Source organism: Megalobrama amblycephala, linkage group LG10 (assembly GCF_018812025.1).
Source record: "Megalobrama amblycephala isolate DHTTF-2021 linkage group LG10, ASM1881202v1, whole genome shotgun sequence".
Taxonomy (NCBI): Eukaryota; Metazoa; Chordata; class Actinopteri; order Cypriniformes; family Xenocyprididae; genus Megalobrama; species Megalobrama amblycephala.
Genome location: NC_063053.1, coordinates 4,645,436 through 4,657,736, shown reverse-complemented (window position 1 = coordinate 4,657,736; position 12,301 = coordinate 4,645,436).

Below are 12,301 nucleotides of genomic sequence, written 5' to 3'. Positions count from 1 at the left end.
ACACAGAATAGCATAGAAACACCCTAGCAACCACACAGAACAATAATTTAAAAATAAAATTAAAAAATAAAACACTAAAATGAAAATGAAATATTTACCTGCATGTCATGTGACCATTAAAGGTGGTAAAGAGGATGTTTTGTTTTATACATTTTTGCAATATTACTTGAAACTGTCATTACTAAGTGATAAAAGACTATTTATTAGGTGCACTGAAAGGAATAATATTAATATACATCATCTGTGCACGAGGTAGGGCGTTAAAAACATCAGCCAATCGCGTAAACGATTGGCCCTCTGGCTTGTCAATCACTGCCATTGTGAGAGACGTGCGTGGATTGGCCCTCTGGCTTGTCAATCACTGCCATGACATTCCTTGTGAGAGACGCGCGGTTGCGCGCTCTAGTAACTTTCCACACTCAACCGGCGCTGCATGCAATGTTTTTGTCGGGAGACAGGAATAACAACTGCAGATTATGAGTCACCTGCGGTGAGTCCGACATAATGAATCCACTAAGTGTGTGCGCGGCTTAACGATTGTAAGGCCGATTATGAATGTAAATTGATACTTATGACTGATCGTGCTCAAACGCGTCCAGTCAGAGCCAGTTGCGTTTAGTCTGCGATTACAGTCGGTGTTCAAATTCCATGTGAAAGTATATAAATCTGCTTCAGGAGCAGGAAACTATCGCTGTATGTTGAGCATAGTCAGAATGTTTTAGCTAGTCGTAAAATGTGTGCCCGGCTTAATAACACAGCGAATGCCGGTGGTAAACAAACACTCGTGCACGAGTTTTGGGAGGCGTTCACTTCCACATGCGCTCATTTCAAAAACTCAGTCGACGAAAACATCCCCTGTACCACCTTTAACAACACAGAACAACCTAGCAACCACTCAAAATAGCCTACCAACCAACCAGAACAGCCTTGCAACCAATATGCAACTGCATAACAATCCTAACCCTAGCAGCCACACAGAACAGCTTAGCAACAACCTAGCAACTATTCAAAATAGCCTACCAACCAACCAGGAAAGCCTAGCAACACCCTAGAAACCACCTAGCAACCACACATAACAATAAATGATTTAAAAATAAAATTAAATTAAAAATGATGAAATATTTTATTATGTCACCTGCATGTCATGTGACCATTAACTGATATTGGAGAACGGTGAACATGTGAATGTGTTGTAAAACTACTGAAATATTAAGTTAAATCTCTGGTGGACTGTATGGAGAAAGTATTTTAGGTCAAACAGGCTCAGCTGACAAACACATTGGTTGAATGGCTGTTTTTTGACTCATGAGTCTCTGGTTGAGTTTGTGTCTTCATGTTTCTGTGTGTTTGGCTTCAGTCCTGCTGGAGAGCGTAAAGCAGACCCACCCGCTCCGTTCTTCCCTCCTCCTCTAGATAGAGAACACTTTTGTTCTGTGTTTTCATCAGGAAACCAGTGAATCGAGAGCAAGGGACAGCGTGACAAAAGCAGGAGAGACGCTTCAGTGTGAACGTGAGATTCTGCTCTTCATTCTGCTGGTTTCTCGGGTGCCGTCAGTGTTTGTGACAGACGTCACATCTCTCTTCTGCAGGTCCGTCATGCCCTGGTCAACACGTGTCGCTCTTCTGATGCTCCTCATTGGTCAGATTTCCGCAGGTAAGACAGTGGATTGGATGAAGGTCACGGTGAGCTCATGTTTAGATAGTTCATGAGTTTGATGTCTTTGAGGATCATGTCGATAGTGTTTTCAGATTGTTCTCAAAGACTTTTGTAAAACTGTAGCTGTTTGAGACGTCTGAGAGTGTGTGTGAGTGTGTGTGTGTGTGTTTGTGTGTGTCAGTAACTGCGACTAGAACATCTGGTTTTGATTTGGCATGTTCTCAGCGCTGTACTGACTGACAGAACCGCACAAACTCATGAGATTTCACACATGAACTACTGGAGTCCATCCAGAACCCTTGAAGCATCATATTCCCGTCTTCACGTCCGTATCTGAGCTGATCTTCAGTGTCAGTGAGGGAAGAGAGTGATTAGTCTGATGTGTGTGATCTCACTCTCATGGAATGACCAGCTCAACCCATGAACACTCAGTACTTTTCTCTTGTTATTGGCTCAGAAACTTTTCATCAAGTCCAGAGAGTTTCACTAATGTGTGGCATGACTGAACCATCAGCAGTTCAAGTGAAATCATCATTCTTTCAACATTTACTCACACTACACACGCATTACATAAATGCACTAGAGTAAATATGCATTTTTGTCTTGTTTTCCAGTACAAATATCTAAACATTCTTATATCAAGAGAACCTCTTTTTTTAAAGCCCATATTATGCCTAGAACAGGTTTTCATGCTTGAATGTTCATTATTTTCCTCATATTCTCCATTGTTGCAGCTCCTCTCTTTCCAGTCTGTCAGTAACGCTCTGTTTAGTTCCTGTCTCTATGAAGCCCCTCCTTCTGAAAAGCACAGTGTGCTCTGATTGGTCAGCTGGAGCAGTGTGTTATGATTGGTCAAGCGTTTCGAGCGTGTTTGGGAAATGTCCCGTCTCTTACCATAGCCGCCAGTTTCAACACACTACTAACTAACTCAACCAGGCCCCGCCCCTTTATTCTGCATGTGAATTATTTAAATGAGGAATATTGTGACGTGTTCATTCCCAGAAGAAAACTCAAGACTACAATGGAGCCGTTTCAGGGAGTTCAGAAACAGTGCAGTTTCATTACTGTTAATATAGTTATTTGTGTGTTATTATGTTGATGTCTTTTCTGTGTTTCTGTGAGTCATGAGAATCTGTGATCTGTGAAGCTTAAAGAGCAGACGAACTGACGTCAGATCAGAAACACGTCAGTCTCTGTGTGCCGATTTACTCTCGCTGTGTTTAACAGGCAACATCCTGCAGCACTTACAGGAAGATCTATTAAAATGCTACTCACGACAGGAAGTTAAATGCAAAAACATCAAAGACTGTGGGAGGTGGGAATCCTGCGGGAAAACTCGTGAAACATAACAAGCCCTGAGAGCTTAAAAAGCGGCTCTAAAAGCTGCGTGAGACACTCCGTCTATGTGCGAGTGCCCCTGCAAAAAATGACTTTCTTCCTCAGTAAATTTGTCTTGTTTTCCTGCACTAATATCTAAACATTCTTAAATCAAGATACATTTACTGGAGAAGCAAAATGACTGAAGATATTAAGTCTTGTTTACTGAAAAATTTATGAAAATGAAGTGCGCTTATGTATTTGCATAAAACAATAACAAATATCTGCCATTGAGTTCAAAAAATAAACTTAAAGGCAAAACAAGATTATTTTTCCGACCCCAGTCAAGATTACGGCATAAAAAGTAAAAAAAATGATTACATACTAGGTCAAAGTTCTAGCATAAATTGAAATTATGACTTAAAAAAATGAATAAAAAGTCGAAATTTTAATATACTAAATTGAAATTGTGACTTATGTCGAAATAATAATAAAAATAATAATAAATCATGGTGTAAAAAAAAAAATGAAATTGACAAAAAGTCAAAATTAGAACAAAAAGTTGAAATTATGACTTACGCCAAAATTATGATTTAAATTGAAATTGACATAAAAGTTGAAATTATTTAAAAAGGTGAAATTATGGCATAAAAAGTTGAAATTCTGAATTATAAGGTCAAAATTATGACATGAAAAACTAAAATTATGACATTCTAAATTGAAATTATGGCATAAAACATCAAAATTATGACTCAAAGTGGAAATTATGGTTTAGAAAATTGAAATTATGGCATAAAAAGTTAATGGTAATAATGGTAGGCTTAAAGTCAAAATAATAAAATACTAAATTGAAATTGACTTAAAAAGTCAAAATTATGACAAAAATTGAAATTATGGCAAAAAAAAAAGTAAAAATTTTGACGAGTCAAATTATGACTTAAAAAGTTGAAATTCTGACAAAGACAAGGTTATAGCATAAATCGAAATTATGATTTAAAAAGTCAAAATTATTACAAAAATTGAAATTATGATGTCATAATTTTGACTTACTATGTCATAATTTTACTTTTTGTCATAATTTTGACTTTGTCATAACTTAAAATTTGTGTTGTAATTTAAAATTTTTAACTCAAAATTTTAACACTTTATGCCATAATGTCAACTTTTTAAGTCATAATTTATTATTACTTAATTTATTATGACTTAGTATGTCATAATTTCAAAGTTTTAGGTCATACTTATGAGACTTATGACCAGAGCATGCCTTTTTTTCCCTTATGTGGCATAAATGTGCTTCCATATAATAACATGCTTCTCCAGTAAATGTATGAAAGTTTAGATATTTGCACTGGAAAACAAGACAGAACCACTGAGGAAGAACATCATTTTTGCAGTGTGTGTGTAACATGAGCTCACATCATCTGTTGTCATCATTATTCAGAAGGTGTGTTATTGTAACTGCAGATGATTGTGTGATTATGTTCATGTTTCACGGACGTGAATCTTTACTGTCCTCTGAGTTTCCAGAAATGATCCTCAGTGACTGACAGACCCAGTGCAGCCGTCTGACTGATGTTAAATGTGTTTTACAGTGACTGGACTTGTATATTAACAGTAGATGTGTGTGTGTGTGTGTGTGTGTGTGTGTAACAGGACCAGAGACGAGCAGCAGCTCAAACCCCTGTCAGGATCAGAAGGCTCTTCATGAGCGAATGGACAGTGTAGAGAAGGTGACGTCACTGAACACTCATTTCTCTCAGCCAAACCTCACTTCTTTCTTAAGGCAGTTTGAGAGAAGGCAGGCGTCACGTGACCTCTGTTAATGTCGGCGTGTGCTTCACCTGCACATGTGAAATCTCTCTGATTTTTTCACCCTTTATGGAACGTTTCAGTTTTCTATCTTATCAAGTTGAGTTCAATTTACTTTTCAGAATACACATTGTTTCAAAGCAGATTTACAAAGCAGAGTTCCTCAAAATGTGACCAAGAGGGAGTAAGTACATAATGAATAGAAGCGGGCCCAAAACAGAGCCCTGAGGAACACCATTAGTAACTGTAGATGATCTCGATCGAAAATGTTTAATTTGGACAAATTTATAAACACAGGTTTGTCAGATTAGAGCTGTGCAATAATATAGTTACATTTTGAGACAACATAAACAATCAGCAGTTGACATATACTATATAGTATATAGTATATATGTGAATACATACTTGTATATCCAACTTCATATAAAGAGCTGGGCAATAATATAGTTTATATTCTGCTACAAAAAAGTCCCTCCAGTTTTTAAAAAAATATTTTTTCATCATATTTTAGACGTTTCAAAACGTCTACAAATCATATTTTTAGATGCTCAAAAATATCTCATATTTTTTAAATATAAGTATAAAAACGCAATGCATGTGCGCATTAAGTGCATTATATCAAATGATTCATTTAAATGTTATTACAAGACATTGGGACCTATAGTTTTCTCATTTCTTGCTTGATTTTGGGTTAAATATGACCTGGACATTGACTGATTAAGTACAGAGCGCTTCAGTGATTATATGTGCTAGTTTTAACACACGGGCTGCGTCCTAAATCGCATACTTCCCTACTATATAGTAGGCAAAAAATAGTATGTGACAAAAGAAGTCTGAATTCACGCATCAAAGAGTAGGCAAAAAGTACCTGGATAACCCACTACTTCTGGCGAGATTGTGTGAAGTGTGCATATGATGGACACTACTATCCCATGAGGCCACTGAAAAGGATTTATGAATGCAAGTGAAGCGATGCAACCGATACTGGTAGGTCACATGATAATGACAACTTGGTGGATGTAATACATCAGGACTACCTTCAGACTACACACATTCATACTATATAGATTTTAAAATAAGTACCTACTTAAGTTAGTATGTGATTTGGGACGCAGCCACAGTTTCACTTGTAAGCTTGAGTCAGCTTCATGTTCACTTCATGTTCTTTCTCTGCGGTTGTTCAGCGGCTGGATGAGGGCGTTCAGAAGCTGCAGGCTGAACTGGCGCTTCTGCTGGAGGCGGTGGAGGCACGTGAGTGGAGCCCCCTGCTGGACGAGCCGCGCATAGACATACTGGACGAGCCTCCGGCACCGTGATCCTGTTGATCATCACAGATCACAACAAACATGTCCACCTCATATGTGAGGAACATTCATATTTTACATAATTTTCATGGTATCTAAACACAGTGAAAGCCCTTAAGCAGTGGTTCTCAAGCTTTTTTACTCCAAGGTCTCTCATTACACAGTAAGAAGAAAAAAAAGTTCTTCCTCAGTATTTTTGTTTTCCAGCACAAATATCTAGTCATTCTTAAATCAAGATACATTTACTGGAGAAACAAAATGACTGAAGATATTAAGATAATATTAAGTTTTGTTTTCTTTAAACACAGTGACTTAGGGTTATTATTCTGACTCCATTTGTAGATATTTGGCATGTTGTAAGCATAAAACAAGACTTAATATCTTCTGTCATTTTTTTTTCTCTAGTATCTTGATTTAAGAATGTTTAGATATTTGTGCTGGAAAACAAAACAGAAACACTGAGGAAGAACATCATTTTTGCAGTGAATGTCCTAATATTCAGGTTTATATTTCCCCTGGTTTATCTGCTGTAATGATATTACTGTTCTGTTTTTCATTTTTTTTTTTTTTTTTTTTCATTTACAGAAACTAGGAGTGTCCAGAGACTAGAATTAGTAGCTAAAATAATTACAATTAAAATGAAAATAAGATTCAGGATTCCAAAAGTTATGAGAGCTGAATGTTTTTCAGAGTTCCTGCTCTTTTTAACCAATGAATTTGCATGATTTTTCCAGTTGTTTCTGATTTAGTGGATTTTAGAGCATTCCATAACTCGAAAAATCAACCATATTTCCCAGTTTTCCAAGACAGTGGGAATCCTGGTTCTTCAAAGACAAAAACAGTTCTAGAGGTGGTGAATTCAAACGAGTAATTTTTCATTTTTAGTCATTTTAACTCATTTTAATACTTGTTTGTTTTGTTTTTTAGTCCCTGTTTTAAGTAATTTGAAGTAATCTTGAGGCCCTAGTGAGAACCACATAATTTCAACGGCAAAAATCAGTGTTGGGGAAAGTTACTTTTAAAAGTAATGCGTTACAAAATTGGTACTGAATTCAGATTAACTATATTTAATTAACTTTGTAAGTGATATTTTTGGAGTGAAGGCAACATTTTTCCTTTCATATCTTATCTATTAATAGGTGCAATATGTAAGATTTTTTAGTAAAATATCCAAAAACCACTAGGCCAGTGTTATATATTTTGTTCATTTGTGTACTTACAATATCCCAAATGTTTCCAACTATTTGTAAATCGTGAGAAAATTTTAATTTTAACCAATCAACCGCCTGTCAATTGCGTCGTACCCGCGTTACCCTCGGTTTCCAGTTTTATTTTGTAGAAACCATGGAAACACCAAAGACGCTTTAATATATTACATGTTTTAAGAGACAAGGTAACAACTGTTTGGTTACATTTATTGACAGAAAACTAATTGTTGTTACATAACTCAACACGTTTAGTCTTATTGTTTAAATCTAATTTTCTTGATTTTTTGCGAGTACCATGCTTTACCATGCCTCAGAGAAAAATACTATTTTGTGAAGTAGCTAACATAGCATAATCAGATGCAGCTTTATTTTTAGTAACAATAATAGAGAATTTTCTCCATCATACAGTATTACAATTTTAAAATTAATTGCATGCCATTTATCAACACAAGCCATCCAGCATTTAATATGATATTGTGAAATCGATCTATCTTACTGCAGTGTGTAACAGTGTCTCACAGCAGACGCCGAGCGAACGCACAGAGTAACGTTATAACATCATTTTCAACACACTCAAATGTATCTAATATGATAAACAGTGCTGCGTTACCTCATACTCGTGACCGGAAAAGCGGAAGCAGCGCCAGCGACCGTGTCATAATAAAAGTCCCGTTCCTCGTGAGGCATGTGTTGCGCAATCGCTCCACCGGCCGCGTTCAGCTCCCACAACACTCGCTCCTGCTCTGCTTCATACTACAGTAACGTTAATAATCGCTTCCATGAACATGATTTCTGCCCGAGTCCTATCCCGATTGTTTCCACCAGCTGTGAAGACCACATGTCCCAAGATTCAGCGCTCAAACTTGGCGTCATTAAGCTACGCCTTTGTTTTGAATAGGCCTCTAGCGACCTCTAGTGGACAGAAATCTTACATATTGCACCTTTAAGTCTGCACTGATTAGCCAGTAGTATAAACTGACTTCATGTTACTGAACAAACAGATCTGAGCTTTCAGTGACTTTATGTAGGATTTGCTGTCAAATGTTTATCTTGTCTGTATGTTTGTGTCCGTGTACATCAGCAGATGGTGTGAATCTGAGCAGACGGCAGGAGATCATGTTTATATAGAAGCAGGAGAGAGAAAACATCTTGTTGCTTCGCTGACATTTCAATCCCTCACATGATACAGAAACACACACTGTGAAATCTTCACACACACATGCTGTTTTTAGAAATAAAGAGACACAAGGGCACGTTAATACTTTATTCATACTTTAATGATCGTCAAAACAATCTATGGGTTGCCAAAATATTCAAGAGAATCTATGTTTACGTACAGTATCATGCCGTCCACATTACAATGGAAAACAAGGTTAAAGTCAGTCGTCTGGTCTTCATTGATCAGTCCTAAAGGATTCATGAGGGACTGAGCAGAAACTGGACTCATCCGTGCAAAAACACACATCATCTGATATGAATCAAACACTCACACACACTTCTGTGTGTGCTTCTGCTTGAATCCTCGATTCACTGGAACATGCAGGACTTCAGATTCACCACTGAATCTTTCACACCTCGGACTAAATGTAACTTTTTATAGCATTTCAAAAACATTCCATGATTTTACTTATTACAATAAATGCTTGTTTACAAATGTTACTGTGTTTCTATGGACTTTAAGCACTAATCAACACACACACACACACACTCACACTCTCTCACACACACGTACACTCGCTCTCACACACACAGGCACTCATTTATATTAGAAATGGCTATGCAAATGGTACAAAAGCTTTGGCGTATTTGCCTACAAGTTGTGCCTGCACACTTGAAAGAGATTTTAAACAACGTGGTATGAAGACGTCGCTTCATAAAACCTCTTAGTATCGTCTACATTTATACTCGCTTATGTCAGCACATCCACATAAAACTGTGGAAAAATACTGGAGCTTTTCACTATGTACATGTTTTACATGATGAAGCGCTGGAGTTTACTGTACACTTCAAAAAATGATGATCCTCAGTATTTTTGTCTCGTTTTCCCGCACAAATATCTAAACATTCTTAAATCAAGATACATTTACTGGATATGCAAAATGACTGAAGATATCAAGTCTTGTTTTCTGAAAAAAAGAGAAATCAAAATGAGAACCTATGCCCTTTTACAAAGTCTTGATGTTTTTGGGCTCTACTAGAACAGGTTTTCATGCTTGAATGTTCAAAAATGTTTAGATATTTGCACTGGAAAACAAAACAAAAACAGAAGAACATCATTTTCATCATGAACGCTACACGTGTGCCGACATCAACACCACCTTCTGTTATTCCTACTGAATTAATGCTACACTAAAGGAAACTCTGGAAACTACTGAAGCACATAACACACACATCCTCAAACATCACATGCACACACACACACACACACACGCTATTGTGTCAGCTATAAATAATCTTAAACTGGTGTCCTATAGAGATTCAATAAGCAGCAGAGGTGAAGGATTCACGTATCATCAAACCCTTCACTGAATGGTAGTTTAAGAAGTCTAACAGTCAGAAAGGTAATTTGGCAACATGTGAGAAGGGAAGAAGGTTTCAAAGCAGCAACAAGAGACAAATATATTCCAGGAAACATCATCATCATCATCATCATAGCTGTGGGTTCATGGGTCTGTCAAAGATCTAATACTGATGATGTTTGCGCAGCCAAACACGTCTGTCCGATAGCTGCCTTCACGTGCTATTGGAAATTTCCCATTTCCCACTTCTGAAGTCTTGATTACGAGCTCGTCGCATTCAATTGCTGAGTAAAGCCAAAATTATATCTAGTGTCCCATTCTTTGAGAACCATATAAACATTCACTGCACTATCTAGATAGTCAGCTTGCTAATGATTCTGGAATTTCAGTCAAATACAGGCTATATTCACAGTTTATAAAACTGTAGTCTACTCAGAAACTGGAGTATCAAAATTATCTCTTGAGTTTCCCAGTAGTAAATATGACTTGAGAGGGCATTATTCTCCAATTTTCAAGTAGGAAACTCCAACTAAACTAGGCACTTCCAACTGGGAAACTTTGACTAGGCATTTCTGACTGGGAAACTCTGACTAGAAATTTCTTACTAGGAAGCTCCGACTAGGCATTTCCAACTAGGAAAGTCCGACTAGGAATTTCCGATTGGGAAACTCTGACTAGGCATTTCTGACTGGGAAACTCTTACTAGGCATTTCCTACTGGGAAACTCTTACTAGGCATTTTCAACTGGGAAACTTCGACTAGGAATTTCTGAATGGGAAACTTCGACTAGAAATTTCTTACTAGGAAGCTCCAACTAGGAAAGTCCGACTAGGAATTTCCGACTGGGAAACTCTGACTAGGCATTTCTGACTGGGAAACTTTGACTAGGCATTTCTGACTGGGAAACTCTGACTAGGAATTTCTTACTAAGAAACTCCAACTAGGCATTTCTGACTAGGAAACTCTGACTAGGCATTTCTGACTGGGACACTTTGACTAGGCATTTCTGACTGGGAAACTCTGACTAGAAATTTCTTACTAGGAAGCTCCGACTAGGCATTTCCAACTAGGAAAGTCCGACTAGGAATTTCCGACTGGGAAACTCTGACTAGGCATTTCTGACTGGGAAACTTTGACTAGGCATTTCTGACTGGGAAACTCTGACTAGGCATTTCTGACTGGGAAACTTTGACTAGGAATTTCTTACTAGGAAACTCCAACTAGGCATTTCTGACTAGGAAACTCTGACTAGGAAACTCTGACTAGGCATTTCTGACTGGGACACTTTGACTAGGCATTTCTGAATGGGAAACTCTGACTAGGAATTTCTTACTAGGAAACTCCAACTAGGCATTTCTGACTGGGAAACTTTGACTAGGAATTTCTTACTAGGAAACTCCAACTAGGAATTTCCAACTAGGAAACTCTGACTGGGAAACTCATATTTATGATAAGTCTGATAACATGTGAAGGCAGCATGACATGCCTTTTTATTGCAATTTGTGCTGCCTTTACATGCTATTGGAATTATTGTAAATACGAGTTTCCTAGCTGTAAATTGGACATGAATGCCCTCTCAAGTCATATTTACTATAGGAAACTCATAGATAATTTTGATAGCAAAAATAGCCTGTATTTGACTGAAATTCCAGAATCATCAGTAAGCTGATTATCTAGATAACACGGTGAATGTTTATTTGGCTGTCAATCACTTTGGCTTTAATATTGTTTTCCCAATAAATAGGAAAGAATAAACCTGAAGTCTTCCCTGATTCCTGTTCTTTCTGAAAACAAAGCACTTATGCTCATAATCACGACTTCAAAAGTGGGAAGTAGGAAATTATGTGAAGGCAGCATAATAAAATCGCTATATGCCACGTTTTACTACAATTGTGAGCTTATGCCGTTTTCACATGATATTAGAAATGTCCTACTTCCTGTTCTATTCCATGCAACTGTGGCTGTGTACAAAACATACAATTTGCTTCAAATAGTTATTCATACATGTAAATATGCACAACTTTAACAAGCTGTTGTGGAAAAACTAATAAAGAATAGCAGTCACAGCAGCAATCATTCTCCCCTCCACCATGTTTAAAGTTTATGGCACACCCAACTCGGAAATTGGGATATCAAAATTATCTCTGGTTCCCAGAAATAAATACCACTTGAGAGGGCATTTGTGTCCAATTTCTGACTAGAAAACTATGAGGAATTTCCAACTAGGAAACTCTTACTCATGTAAAGGCAGCATTAAACACCCATCACAGCAAAATAAAAGTCTGTGGCTCATTTACACTCAACAGTTTGGAATAACTAGGTTTTTTTTAATGCTTAAAGTCTCTTTTGCTCATCAAGGCTGCATTTATTTGATCAAAAATACAGTAAAAACAGTGAAGTATTGATCCAATTTAAAACAGATGTTTTCTATGTGAATATATAGTAAACTAATTTATTCCTGTGATCAAAGCTGAATTTTCAGCATCA